This window comes from Lycium barbarum, chromosome 8, assembly GCF_019175385.1.
Source record: "Lycium barbarum isolate Lr01 chromosome 8, ASM1917538v2, whole genome shotgun sequence".
NCBI lineage: Eukaryota > Viridiplantae > Streptophyta > Magnoliopsida > Solanales > Solanaceae > Lycium > Lycium barbarum.
The window spans coordinates 98531009-98546322 of NC_083344.1; the positions used below are offsets into that span (position 1 = coordinate 98531009).

The 15314-nt window shown below is 37.7% G+C and overlaps 1 long non-coding RNA gene across 40 annotated transcripts in view; it reads left to right on the forward strand.

The window, feature by feature from the left end:
* Window positions 1-7601, forward strand: part of LOC132606393 (uncharacterized) — a 33812-nt gene extending 26211 nt beyond the window's left edge. For 30 of the 40 annotated variants that reach the window (XR_009569816.1, XR_009569814.1, XR_009569819.1 and 27 more), the window contains one exon: window positions 40-7601. This is a non-coding gene — a long non-coding RNA (uncharacterized LOC132606393). The remainder of the gene's footprint in view (window positions 1-39) is intronic. The other 10 variants (XR_009569833.1, XR_009569818.1, XR_009569820.1 and 7 more) reach the window with 10 other exon arrangements.
* The last annotated feature ends 7713 nt before the right edge of the window (window positions 7602-15314 follow it).

Here is a 15314-nt window from a genome sequence, read left to right on the forward strand (position 1 = left end):
TTCTTATCATTGTGTCTTCTGCTGCCATTTCTAATCCAGATGCACTTGTTATTTGATGATGGGATGGAAGCACTTGCAGAGTCTTCGCAACCAGTGTTGAGTGATTATCTACATTGGGCTTCTCACTTGCATCTTTGATAGATGCGTAAAGTAGTCCTCTATTTAGTGTTCTAGCTATCTCATCTCTCCTGCTTCTGTTTTCTTCTGTATATCACACCAGCTTGATTTTGTTTGTTGAATGGTAGTAGACCACATGTGACCATAAATAATAAAGAACTGGATTCGGAAAGGGCATATCCAGTTGTGCGCTTGTGGGCCTTGGTGTTTTCTTTTTGGTACTCATACTGTGAGGTGGATCGTGTCAACATCGAGGAGAAGGGGTCTTTTGGCATCTTGTGTCTGGCATTTCTAGTGATTTCTTCGGTGGTATGGGTTTTGCCAATTACATACTTACCGGGCCCTCTTTCTGTGCTTGCAGTTGCTGGGTCATAAGCAGTGAAGGATATTTTTGTTATTGTTTTATTGGGACACTCTGGTTTTGGTTTGTGCGATTTTTCTTCCTTATTGCGTTAAGTTGCTCTAAACTATACCGCTGAGATGTGAGATAGTCAATTCAATTTCTTTCCGCGCCATCTTCCTTGTTCATGTATATCATAAGTTTCTGCATTGATCAGTACCCATCTATCTCCTGACCTTCAACTGTTAAATGCTGTTTGGGGCATGTTGAAGGTATGTGGATTCACTGTTTGTCTGTGACGGAAGGTTCTGCATTGATCAGCTTCTGACTGGTGAGGACTATATCCCTAAGCTTGTCATTTTATATTTATTGCCACTATGCAGACTCGGGTCCTAGTCTGCCTGTAAGAGGATTTTCAATGGGTTCTATTTATCTGCTGCTGCTCAATATTATGTGGGCTTTCTTTCAAAGCAGCTAAAAAAGAAAGCAGCTAAAAAAGGTTAGAAGTGAGCTATGCGGATAATAAAAGAGCAATTGGGCCGAATCTGATAAAACTGGAAGGCCGACAGCACTGGGCCGTAATTACTCTTTTGAATTCGACTTAATTTGTATTATTTTGGTCAAAACTCAGTTTTGTGGCACTGCATAGGTACTAGGACGAGATGCAACTCGCTCATATGTTTTTACCAGAAGGGGGGTGGATTCAATTTTCCATCTGTACAAGCAATGAATGAATGGTATTACATTAAGATAAATTCATAATCCCACTAAGCATAGAAAAGGAACTTAATTTGTCAATTCTCATGGCATATCCGTCAATTGCATTATGAGTAGACATAGTACATCATGCATGTTACTAAAGGTTTAATAATGTGTAATATTTCTGATCATTAGTCATTTGTTGGTCCAAGAAGTTGCTGCCAGAACTAGTGGGCTATGCAACAAAATATATTGATCCTTGCCCCAGCTGTTGACCATCCGTCCTATGTTATGCAGGATTTGTTACTGCAGCTGATCAAGAATTTCCACTAGTTGAACTACGTCATAAGACTCCCTAAGAATGATACTAATCAACGACTATTACAACTTTCAACATGTATCTGTCTAGCAGATTTATCTTGCTAGAAGGAGCTTTTGGCTTTGCGTAATATCCCTACCTTTTTTGTATGACATGAACTTTGGCAAATTCTTGTTTGACAAGGTTTATCTTGTGGAGAAAAGATGAAAGTGGAGAAAGGCCATTCAGTGAATGATGTGTTGTTTTCTGTTCAGATGCCTTGCCACTTGACTTACATGACGCTTTAGGATGATATGGAAATTGTTTTGTTGTTAACATCAGATTATGGGTGGTTTTTAAATCTACCAGCAAGAGGATATCTAATTTAATGTTTTGTTTATGCTGGTGAGAGAAATCTGTGGAACGGATAAGAAACGAATTGCCTTGTGTTGTTTCTTCTTTGGCTGTTATTGTCCTGCATCGTCGTAGAATTGATATGTCTTCTTATATATACGCAAGCTTGCTTATTGTCTTTCAGCCATTCTATACATGGCTGGATAGAAGGCAAAATCCTTTTCTCTTTGGTGTCAGTTACTACTTCTTGTGGACTATTCTACAGATGCCTTTGTTTACTCTGGTGATGGTAATTAGCACTGTTAATCTGGTAGTGGTACTTGACAAGCTAATCTTTGATGGGATCTTCAGTTTTACTTTGGGTCCCTGTCTCTTTCAGTGTGTTTGGGTTTGAGTTTCCTCTCAAGAGGCATGATGAAACTTGGTTGGTGTCCCCTTGGAGATGTTATTTCAGTCCACAGTCTATCTCCTTGTTGAGTGCTGTAGTTCGAGACTTCTTAACCTCTCATAACCTGGAGAGGTAAGTTTGAGTTTTGGTTAATTGGTCTTTTGTTTTCAGCTCTTTCTTCTCTAATTCTCACAATCTATGATTCTTTGGTATTTTGGTTGCTTGACCTAAGTAAAATTGTGGTTCCTTAAGTTGCCGAAAAGACTAATTCTCGGTGTTGCAGATATTTTGATGTTCTGCTTAATTCTCACTTTTGTTGGTTTCTAGAGGCAATCCAAGGACTTCCCTATTTATGTTATGTCAACTTCTTTCTGATTCTACACGGTTTATTGTTGGTAAGGGTAAAGACCGTGCAGTTTGTTTATTGGATGTCAACAAGATTATTTTTGGACGGAGTAAACATAATCTGGTACCTGCGGCAGATCTTCTTTTCTTGCATCTGCTCCCCTGGAGAAAAATTCAGTACAAATTTCTGGGTCTTGCCTTGTAGATCAAAATTGCTCATGAGCTTTTAAATAGACTATCATTGGGTTGCTGGAGTAGTGGAATTAATGTGTTATCTGCTATGAGCAAGTATTAGTTGCACTGATATATTATATGTTATCCACACAATTGGTTAGGTGAATTCAGGCACTAAACCTGAGAAGGGACGAGATTAAGGGGCTTCTAAAAAACAGTCTGATATTGGAGCTGTTGCAGTGCTTTTGATAATGTTTGACTCATGTTTTCTAAGCATATGTAGTATTTGCTGATCTGGATCTCTTACCTGTAAAATAGCACTATGGATGTGAGAAGAGCTATACTTTTTTATGAAGTCGAGGTAGGGTAGGAATTGGCATCTTGAGGCAGCCGCGAGGCTTTGGCTTCAGCTCATCGTGGTATTTCTTTTTTGTTTGATATGGCGACTGAATTGGATATTTCTCATTTTCCTAAGCTCTAGTTGTCCAAGTTTGTTAGTCAGGAGTTATCAGCAGAGAGATGTTGCTATTGGAGTAACTGTCGCTCCAGATTTTGTCCTTTTGTTTTTTAAGTCCTTGTAGCTACTTTGATAGCGCTAGGATTTTAAGGAACTTTATTTTTTGCCTAAAGTTCACAAATTTAGTTCCATACCAGTGGTTTTTGCTCCTCTCCATAGGAGGTGATTAACATGAGTAGTTGGAGAATGGGTAAATGTTAAACAAAAAAAGTTCTGGTCCTGGACATCTGAATTTTTGTTTTGACGTTGACCTGTTCTAGTCATTTTTGCATGTTCCAAAAGTGTTTACTTATCTGCTTGGATAGCATTACAAGAGCTTCTGGTTTGTTTTGACATTGACCTTTTCTAGTCATTTTTGCATGTTCCAAAAGTGTTGACTTATCTGCTTGGATAGCATTAAAAGAGCTTCTGGTATGTTTTGTGTGGAGATGTGTTTAACTACACTTGAATGCTCTAAGTACTATCTAATGCGCTTTCTTCTACGTTGTGTGGTAATTTGTTGATCTATGTGCACCTTGCAGTCTATGGAGGATGAGTGTTCTGTTAGGGGCTGAGTGGTGGTGGTTCAATTTAACTATGAGCAAGACCTGAATGCTTCTCAAAATGAAGAGTCTCCTCTCGCATGTATGGAATCCAGTTGGTGAGGCAGGACTGCGATTATAGGTGGTCTAAAGGTAATATTGCACCACTATTTCTTGCTTCATTGAATTCGATGAAGACACACCAGAACCCACGGAAAAAGCATATCCAGTAGTGCTCTTCATATCGTCAATGTTTCCTGCCCAATCACTATCAACAAATCCAAGCAAAGCACGTTTTTCGACCGGTCTAGACCATATTCCAAGTTGTACAGTACCTTTTAAGTACCTAAGCACTACTTTCCGCAATTGCAAAATGAGTGTCGCTGGGACTTTGCATAAATCTTGCAAGCAAACTAGCAGCATACATTAAATCAGGTCTTGAAACCTTCAAGTACAAGAGACTTCCAATCAAACCTCTGCAAAATGAAGCATCACACTTTTTGGCTCCATTTTACTTTGAAAAATTTGGTATTCAAAATCAATGGTGTAGAAATTGGTTGCACTTTTGCATTTGAATTCTTTCAGCATCTCCAAAGCATACTTTTGCTAATTAAGAAAAATTTCAGCCTCTGATTGGTATACTTCCAGCCCCAAAATGTACATCTCTCCCAAATTTGACATTTCAAATTGTTTGTATTTTTACTTTAAGATTTTGCAATTCTTACTCATCACAGCCTGTAACAAGAAAATCGTCGTTTATAAAGCATCAATTAATGAGCTATCATTAGTGAAAATCTTGGTTGCTGAAATGAGCATTCGATTCTATTGTACCAAGCTCTTGATGCCTGCTAAGAAAGTAATCTCTTAAGTAAAGGGTACTAATATAATAGTTCTTTAAAAGGTTCTCTTGGGGTGCTATGTCAAAAGTGATGTGATTCCCGGGGGGGATCACGAACGAGATATAGCACTACACGGCCTATTTTGAGCTTGAAAGAAGAACTGCTACGCCCCTTTACTTAAGTAATATCGTAAGGTTCCCTCTTCAATCCATTCAGTGCTTTTTGAAGCTTGTACAGCTAACCTTCACTTCCTTGAACCACAAAATCTTCCGGGTCGAGCTACATAAATCTCCCCTTCTAGAAAATCGTTTAAGAAAGTAGATTTGACATCTAAATGCTAGATTTTTCATTTGATTTGTGATGTCCATGCAATCAAAATTTTGAGTGTGTCCATCCTTGCAACAGGTACAAAAGTATCCGAGTAATCAACTCTAGGCTGTTGAGAATAACATTTAATGACCAGCTTTGGTTTGTGCTTGTTGATAGATCTATCTGCATTCAACTTAACTCTGTACACCCATTCAACTCTAATAACTTGTTTATTATCATGTTTGTCAACGAGTTTTTATGTCTTGTTCTTCTCAATCATGGATATTTCCTCCATCGTCGGTTGCTTCTCATTGGCATCTTGAAAGTTTGAAGGTTCCGTGACAGCAAGACTACATCTTAGATAAATTTCAGCCAACATTTTAGTGCCTCTTAAGAGAAATGTTTTCATTATTTTCTGCTTCCGAGTCGTCATTTGAATCTTGAAAAACAGGTGCAACAGCCTTCTTTCTGAGTTGAGATATATTCTGTTAAAAGTTGTTTTTAGGCCTGCACCGGAATTTAGCTTTCATTTTAATTTGAATAAATAGTATTTAGGAGTTTGTTATTTTCAGTAGATATTTTGCTGATCTTTAGGTATTTGAAGTTAGTATTCTATTATAAATTGTAGTCTTAGATTGCAGTGAAGTCATATCGAACTTTTGTTAGAAAAATGCTTAAGAACTACGGTAAGTGTCTGTTTTGTTTTATGTGTCATGACGTGTGTTTTCTTCGAACGAGGTCTTCTAGCTCTTCTTGGTAGCCTGATCGCTGTCTTAGAATTTTTGAGATCTTTCTCAAAAATTCTGCCCCGGTTTCAGGACTTGCTTCGGGTGCCCCTTGTGTGTTTAGTTTCTATGTTCCCTAATTCTTAGGAGTTGATTTTTTTAACTTTAGTTGAGATCGTAAACTCTGTAAGTCTGTAACTTATTTATAGAGTTTCAAAAGAGTTTTGCTTTCATCAATATTCTTTTGTTGGTTTATCAAAGTTTTGTTCCACCGGTTTAATAGTAAGTAAAAACAATTTTTTCTGTTCTTAATTATCTGGAAACTCAAAATTGGTATTGGAATTGAAATTAACAAGGCAATTTTATCAAGCATGGAAGTAGAATCGAGTTTTTCAAGAATGGCACCTCCTGTTTTTTAAGGTGGTAGTTATCAGATTTGGGCGGTGAGGATGGAAACATATCTAGATGCCATGGATCTGTGGGAGGTAGTCGAAGAGGATTATGAAATTCCTCCGCTGCCTAATAATCCACTATGGCCCGAATCAAGAACCATAAAGACAAGAAAACCAGAAAATCAAAGACAAAGGCCTGTCTATTTTCAGCACAATTTTTACTCGAATTATGTCTTTAAGATCAGCCAAATCCATCTGGTATTATCTCAAGAAAGAATTCAAAGGGGATGAAAGGATTAGAGGTACACAAGTGCTTAATCTTGTAAAAGATTTCGAGATGCAGAAGATGAAAGAAACCAAAACCATCAAAGATTACTCTGAAAAGCTGCTAAACATAGCCAATAGGGTAAGATTGCTTGGTTCTGCTTTCAATGTCTCTCGTATTGTTGAAAAAGTTCTGGTAACTGTGCCGGAAATATTTGAAGCAACCATAACCACGTTGGAAAACACCAAGGATCTGTCCAAGATTACCTTGGCAGAGTTGTTGAATGCTTTGCAGGCTCAAGACCAACAAAGGGTTATGTGAGAACAAGGAAATACCGATGGAGCGCATTGCTAGCCAAAATCTAGATGGTGGTAAAACAAAAAGAAAAGAACAAGAAGAATCAACAAACAGGTGATGTAGACATTCCAGCAAGTTCTGTTAAAGGAAAAGCAAAGCAGGAAACTCAAAGAGAAGTTATCCTCCTTCTAAGCATTGTGGAAAGAAAGACCATCCACCATACAAGTGCTGGAGAAGGCCTGATGCTAGGTGCAGTAAATGCAATCATCTTGGGCACGAAGATGTCATTTGCAAGGAAAATGGTCAACAACTAGAAGCATAGCTCAGGTTGTTCACGGAGAGGAGGAAGATTAAATCATTGTTGCTACATGTTTTTCAAGTAGATCATCGAGCGAATGTTGGATGATTGACAGTGGATACACTAATCACATGACAAATGACATGGCTCTCTTCAAGGAATTGAAGCCTACAACCATTATTAAAGTCGTAATAGATGGCGAACATCTTCCTATAAGAGGAAAAGGAATCATTGCTATTCCAAGTCATTCAGGTACAATAACAATTTCTGATGTGCTTTATGTACCTGACAGAGATCAAAACTTGCTTAGTGTTGGTCAATTGATGAAAAAGGCTACAAATTATTTTTTGAAGATAAACATCGCTTGATCAGGGATGTTTCAGATCAAGAACTGTTTTAAAGTAAAAATGAGAAGCAAACGTTTCTCATTAGATCCATTTGAGGAGGAGCATGTCTTTTTCAGCCAAAGGAAGTGTTGCAGAAATATGGCACAAGAGACTCGGACATTATCACTATGAAGGGTTGCTAAAGATGAAAAAAGCAAAAATAGTTGAGGACTTACCTGTTTTGAAAGTGAATTCTTCAAATTGTCTTGCTTGTCAATATTTTATGGGAAACAAAGCAGACTTCGATTTCCAAAGTCAACTTGGAAATGCTGAACTCCTTTTAAAGCTTGCTTTGGATTCAAACCATCATTAAATTTTCTTTAGGTGTTTGGATGCCTCTGTTTTTCCTATTTTCTTCAGGTTAAAACGAGATAAGCTGGACAAAAAATCTGTCTCTCACATATTTATTTGATATAGTGCAGTTTCAAAGGCATATAAGGACTTTCAACACAAACTGAGATTATATTTTTCAGTAGAGATGTGTATTTCATGGAGAATGGAGAGTGGTGTTGGGAAGACTCAAAGAAATTTGTCTTAAACTCTTTCAACTCAGCACTAAAGTTTCCTGTCAAGAATTCCGAAAAGAAAATATCCCTTTCCTGGCAGGATGAAATGGTGGATCATTCACAAGTCAAAGATACTCGACTGCTCTTTTATATATATATATATAATATTAAAAGTGGGAAGCCACAAAGCCTAAAGTTAAAAATACGAATACCCAGATTATTGATTGGCCAGTTTATCCTTCATCAAAGAGAACTAGAAAAAAAAAATGTTTTAAGACCGTCCACTAAACGTCTAAACTGGATGCAAATTCATTCAATAGTGAGGGCCTTTTTAGACTTCCCCATTAAAAGCATACGTTACAGACTTTTTACATACTTTCCCTTTCATAAAATGCACATTAAAATGTGACTTTACTTCTACAATTTCTTAATTATATTGACTTCTTTGTCAAAGCTCTTATCCATTATCTAAAGGGAAAAGGGTCAAGTATACCCATCTACTTTAGTTTATTGGCTAACTTTGTCCTTCGTTAGCCAAAGTAGCCAAATATACCCCTCTGTTAGCCAAAGTATGCACATATACTGTTACATCTCGGATTTTCGCATGTTAAAGTCGCATCATAAGTTAGTCGACGTAAGTTCCAAAAAGAAATTATGTTGAGGATAAAAGGGATTGATTTTATTAATAAAAATAGTTACAAGAGTCCATAAATAATATTAGTAAGTGGCGGAAGATTTGGAGGGTGAATGAATCAACGAAGCATGAGTTTCGTCAAAAGTCAGCAAGTTGGGAATACGATAACTTGTACTTTTGGGTGAGATTAGGACTGCTCCACATGCTAAGCAAGTAATGATATGAAGTATTTGAATTGTATAATGGTCTCTTGTTAAGTTTGGAAGTCAAACGAGTTGTAATACAAAAGTCGACAAAGGGCGTCGCAAGTTAAGTTTGTAAATTTCACTGAAATTTGGGTCAGATATCTCGGAGCTTTTCTCTCAATCTACTTAGAGTTACGGGGTGATCCACCTACCAAATCGAAGGTCTACGAGTCTAGTTTCCATTGCATTTTACCATTCGTTGATATGACATCGGAGTAGAGAGATGTTAGCATTTTCGTCCAAGGACGCAAACTGCTGCGGGAACAGTGACCAAGGTCGGTGGCTGCTCAATTTAAGTTATATAAAAGACCCCTCTTCACGATTTTTTTTCCATTTCCTCACCATACATGACCTGTAAAACTCTCAAACCCTCTCCAATTAATCCTCCATCAATCTCAATCCAAACCAAGAGCAAATCTATCAACTTTAACATGAAGAACAACATGGTAACTACGGAATTGTGATTTTTTCGCTAATTTGCTTCTTGGATAAGGACTTCACGTTGGAGTAACTTGGAGTTTGGAGTGATTTTGATCATCTAAGGTATATTTTAACTTCCTTTTGATCACTTTGAACTTCTACAAGTAATTAAACCTAGAAATTTGGTGAAAACCCCATAAAATAAGCTTTGACAATTCTTGTGAACTCTTATGGACTTGGCTTGATAGTTGGGCTGTTTTATGTGGTTTTAACGTGTTTTTTGGAGCTGTGTTGATATGGATTGGATCGTATTGACGAGGAGGAGCAGAAAAGTGGAATTTTGTAGCGTTGTACGAGGAAATTACGCTGCAAAAAGTCCTATAAATTCACGCCCATGAGTTGCTTGATTAAATGTCTAAATGAAGATTTCTATAAGCTATGACCTTGGTTTTGATCTTGAATAGTCTGTATTATGTAGGAAATCATTCGTAAGACGTTCGAGGACTCGGGGAAATGTATATAACTCCATCGACGGGTATGTAGGGATTTCTATTCTCTTTGTGGCATGATTAGATTTCAAATGACCTTTCATTGAAAAATTGTTCCTCTAACTTGGATCGATCGCATTCCATGATAATTGAGCTGACACATACTCATCTATGACTTGTACCAAATTATGTTCCACATCTCCTTTTGTCTATCGATTAAAAGACTTTTCGTTCAACTTGTGTCGATTATGTCCCAAAATGGTTAAGCTTACCCTTTTCTCATGAATAACTTGTATTGAAGTACCTTTCACATTTCTTATCCCTCTTGTTTATCGAATGAAGAATGATATTAGTTATGGTACTCTTCACATCAAAGTTGAGTTTATTGTACTTCCTTTAATTGAGTTAATCCTTATCTTCCTGTCTATTTCTCCAAGGTGACGAACCTCTCGTTGGCACACTCTTTCCGATAAAAGTTGTGTTGATCATATTTCATAAGAGTTTGGCTAACTTTGACTTCGTGAATAATTCATAATAAGATGTTTCCTTATACTTTTACTTCTTTGGCCTAATGATCAAATAATGATAAATGTAGCGACAATAATGATAGTCGGAGGATAACGATGATAGGTCACTCCGACTCTTTCCATGATATTTCTTCTAAGGTCAGTCTTTCATTGCACTTATATATATGTATTTATTTTCAGTACCGAGCCGCGCTATAGTTGGCCGGGTAGGCACTTATATGTGCACCTAGACATGTTTCTTTCTTTACCGAGCCGTGTTGTAGGCGGCCAGGTAGGCACGTAGCTATGCACCTAGATGTATTTCTTTATTTACCGAGCTGTGTTGTAGGCGGCCGGGTAGGCACGTAGCTGTGCATTGCCACTGATCAGTTGGGCAGAGATGATGTTATGATGATGAGCTCACCCCACAGAAGGATTTATTATTGTTATATGATATGGTATATGCCTCCCAGTGGCGGAGCCAGGATTTTCAGAAAGGGGGTTCAAAAATATGAAGAGGTAAACATATGAAGAAGCCAAGAGGGTTCAACACCTACCATATATACATAAAAAAATAATTTTAACCTTCAATATACACTATAATTTTCTGCCGAGGGGGTTCAGATGAACCCCCTCGGTTACACTTGGCTCCGCCCCTGATGCCTCCACAGCGAGGAATGATTTTACGGGCATGCATTTACATTTATGTCATGGTTATGGTCGCCCTCAGTGGCCTCGTTCAGAGTGTCAGGTTGTCTCTACATCTTTTCCCAAGTTGTCTGTATCTCTTATGTTATGTTTATGCTTACTGCCTTACATACTCGGTAACATCTTTCGTACTGACCCATTTTGTGCGCTGTGATCATGCCCACAGGTACGGTAGACGGATTGTTGTACCTTTCTCAGTAGGATACCAAAGTTCAGCAGGGATGTTCACACTCCATTCTTCGGAGTTGCTGGTCAGAGTCATTAAATAGGATGCATGTATGTATATATATATATATATAGTTGCTGGTCAGAGTCATTAAATAGGATGCATGCATATATATATATATATATATATATATATATATACAAAGTGTGGCTATGGGTACGTCGGGGCCACTGTCCTGACCAGTTGATGCATATTAGTGCTCTTAGAGGCTTACAGACTATCAGTCAGTGTACAGGTATTGCGTTTGGCCTTGCCGGCCTTCTGACTAGTTGTCTTTCTTGGTTGTGGCATTATTGGCCCTTGTAATGCATATATGTGTTGTTGGGCCTTTTATGCTTGCAGGTTGTTATGATATACTTCTTACTATTGTTATTCAGTGGCCTCGTCGGCCTATGATTCACGTTATAGAGTTTAGATATCACAGTTGGTTCGCTCGGCCCTTCGGGTGCCGGGTGCCGACCACACCCCTAAGGTTGGGGTGTGACATATTGTCATGACCCGAATAGGGGCCATGACGGGTACCCGGAGCTAACCACCGAGCACCACTCATTCTATTACTCATCATACTCATTTAGCATACATTAATTGATTTATACCCAAATCATAGGAAAATCATTTTTCATTTGGAAACATAATTACTGTTATATACATGAGCCCTTCGGCTATCAAAATAATACATATATATACATTTATACAATGAGGACATCGTGAGACCATATTACCTACACATGCGTATCTACGAGCCTCTACTAGAGTACTAGACATATGGACGGGACAGGACCCCGTCGTGCCCAACATACGTATATGTACACAAAAGAATAAACCAAATAGCACCTCCGGAATAATGGAGTGCTCCTGTAACTCTATTGATAGCTCCTATAGATCTGCACCGTCTCCCTGTCTACCTGTGGGCATGAACACAGCGTCCAAAGAAAGCGGACGTCAGTACGAACATTGTACTGATATGTAAGGTATGAATGAAATGAACATAATAATGGAGAAATCATAAGTCATAAGATGAAGATATAACCTGCGTAACTTTTAAAGGTGGATACATTTCATACATATATCATATATATACAATCATAGTGCATGCATCATCGTATCATATAGATCATCATTGTTAACCCGCATCCGGGTAACCATCATATACCGCCCACTAGTGGTGATCATGCCCGACCCTCTAGGCTCGGTGTAAACATAGCAGCCCGCCTTAGCGGTGACATGCCCGGCCATTAGACACGGTGGAATCGTACGCAGCTTGCCTTCACGGTGACATGCCTGGCCAACTAGGCACGGTGGAATCGTATCGTCATATAGTCAACATAACTCATCATTATTACACATCTCATAGACATATCATAATCTTATCATAACTTAACATCATCATACATTTATCATTAATCCTACATTAAAACTTGAAGGTAACAATGGCTATGTCGGGGTGACATAAGGTCGTGAACCCTCGACTACGTTATGGAGTAATCATGATCGTCATATCTCACCTTGGAGGGACTAACATTTTAAGGTGAGTGTACACAAGGAAAATCATCAATGGAACTATACGTAGGATCATTAGCTTCATGGACATCTTATATTACTCTAGGATTCTTCATACTTAAATTCATCATCATTAACATGCTTGTATCGTATCTCCTTTCTTTATCATGTGCGTGTGTAGCTCTGTACGGTCATGGACTCATCATTTCCATTATATAGGAAGATTATGGAAAATTAGGAAGATTCATGCCTTAGAAGGAAAGGATTAGCCTTATATACCTTTTCGTTTAGCTACTCTATCGCTTGACCGTTCCTCTCCAATATTCACGTTTTTGCCTTCAAGGGAGTTCATACTCATATTAGATAATCGGTAACATAAGCGTGTTTGAACTAAAGCTAGAGAAAATTGAGCAGCATCTCCTCTATTTATACTACTTTCTCCATATCATATATCAACTCCCAAACGTCAATAACAACATTCATAATATTATCATCAATAACTTTTATCAAATTCATCATTATCCAATCCCCACAATTCCCTCTCAAGGTCATCCATAATCATGATCATAGCACAACATTGCATTCATTCTCATCTAATGTTTCTATCATGCTCTTAACATTATTCATAACGTAATTACAATCACAACCTATCAATATTTATGATTCACTCCCAACTACTACTCAAAAATGGCACTATTCCCACATTCATGACCCATTTCCTATATCCTCCTACAATCCAAGTGTTTCAACTTCTCAACACCTTAAATAACATGGAAATACCATAAAACTTACCTTAGATAGTGTAGGAATAAGCCTTGAGTTGAAATATTTCTCTTGCACCAAAACCCTAGTTCACTTCCATTGATATCCCTTGGCTTGGATGACCTTTAATGTGTTTCTCACACTTAGTTTTGTTGGTTTGATGAAGTTGATCATCAAACATGAGTTCTTGTATATGAAGTTTGTGGAAGGTTCTAGAGAACTCTTGAGTTGTGGAGAAGAAAAATGAAATGAAATAAATGTGTTGAGGTCCTTATATCAACTTTTAAAAATCTGTCCCGACGAAATTATACGGACACTTATACGGTCCGTATAAGCGACCGTAAAAATCATCCCGACCACAACTCATTCTGTGACCATTATATGGCACATTATACGGTCCGTATAAGTGACCGTATAATCCCATCAGTGAGGGACCTTCACTGTGATGATTCTGCGGACCATTATACGGACCGTATAATATTATACGGACCGTATAATCGGTCGTATAATCTACCTCTTCTCTGATTTTGGTTCTCGTCATTTCGTTTGATCTCAAATCCTTATGGGACCTTCTTGATACTTGTTTAACACCTCGTTAACAATCTAAGGGACATTATAACTCTTCTCCAAAACATTATTAAGCCATCATTAATTCGATACTCATAAATTCTGCCCGATACACAACATATACCTTGATTTCCTTAACAACTTTCGTTTTCTACCTCAAATGTCTTTGAAATCTTATTTAAAATCATCAAACATTATTTCTTACTTACTAAAACATCGTATACGTCGTACCCTTCGTTAGTCTATTCACTATACGTTAACGGGAAATTTCCGGGGTGTAACACATATACCCCTTGAATGGATGGAAATCCCAAATCAGCCAAAATTACCTATTTAACTTAAATTATCCATGCCCGATCCGACCCGACCCATAAAATAATTTTCCCCACCCTAATATACTCCTTTACGCTTCTATTCTTTAGTCAAAACACAAATCATCTGCCTGCTTCGAGATTGAGTCGTAGTTGATTGTTTGATTTGATATATTCAGTCTGTTTAAAGGAAGTGTTCGAGGGGAAGGTAGGGATGACTTTGAATGATTGGAATGTGTATCTGATTTCTTAATGATCAATCCACTTGTTTGTAAAAACACCATGCCTGGTTGTTGACATAGTGGACAAAGAAGGTTTCAGTACCTAGGTAGTGTGAGCCTACTTAATTTATGGTCATTTCTTAAGAAAGGCCACAATTGAAGCAGTGAAAATGTGCTCACTGTGAATCTTGTAATGTTATTGCTTTTTTCGGATGATGAAATATCCTCTGGATTTACTCTTTAGTGTTGTTAGTCTTTAGCAAAATATGCAAGTTCAACACCATCTGGTGTTGCGCCAATGTGTAAGAGTTTTCACATGCTCACGTAGTTTATATGCATATTGCATAGCGTACATTTGTTGTAAGATCTAACAAAATATGTGCCATTTCTTGATAAAGCTTAGACTATATAGAAGCTATATTAGAGGCAGATTATTAGCTATACCTAACAAAATATGTGGAATTCCGCCTAACACATTTTTGTTTCCAACTGATTTGAGGCAGATTATTAGACAAGAGATGGAGATTACATTAACAAACCAAAGATGATTTGTGTTTTGACCGAAGAATAGAAGCATAGGGGTACATTAGGGTGGGGGAAATTATTTTTTGGGTCGGGTCGGGTCGGGCATGGGTAATTTAAGTTAAATGGGTAATTTTGGTTGATTTGGGATTTCCATGATTCAAGGGGTATATGTGTATACTTTGGCTAACGGAGGGGTATATTTGGCTACTTTGGTTAACAGAGGGCAAAATTAGCCAATAAACTAAAGTAGAGGGGTATATTTGACCCTTTTCCCTTATCTCAATCCTTAATTTTTCCCACAGAACACAATGTTTTTTTGCTCTTCCCATTTGGCTTAACACAGTGGCATGAGAGGTTAGTTCATCTCTCAAATTAATATTCTAAATAATCAATTGTCTTTGAGCAAGATTCTTTATTCATATATTTATATG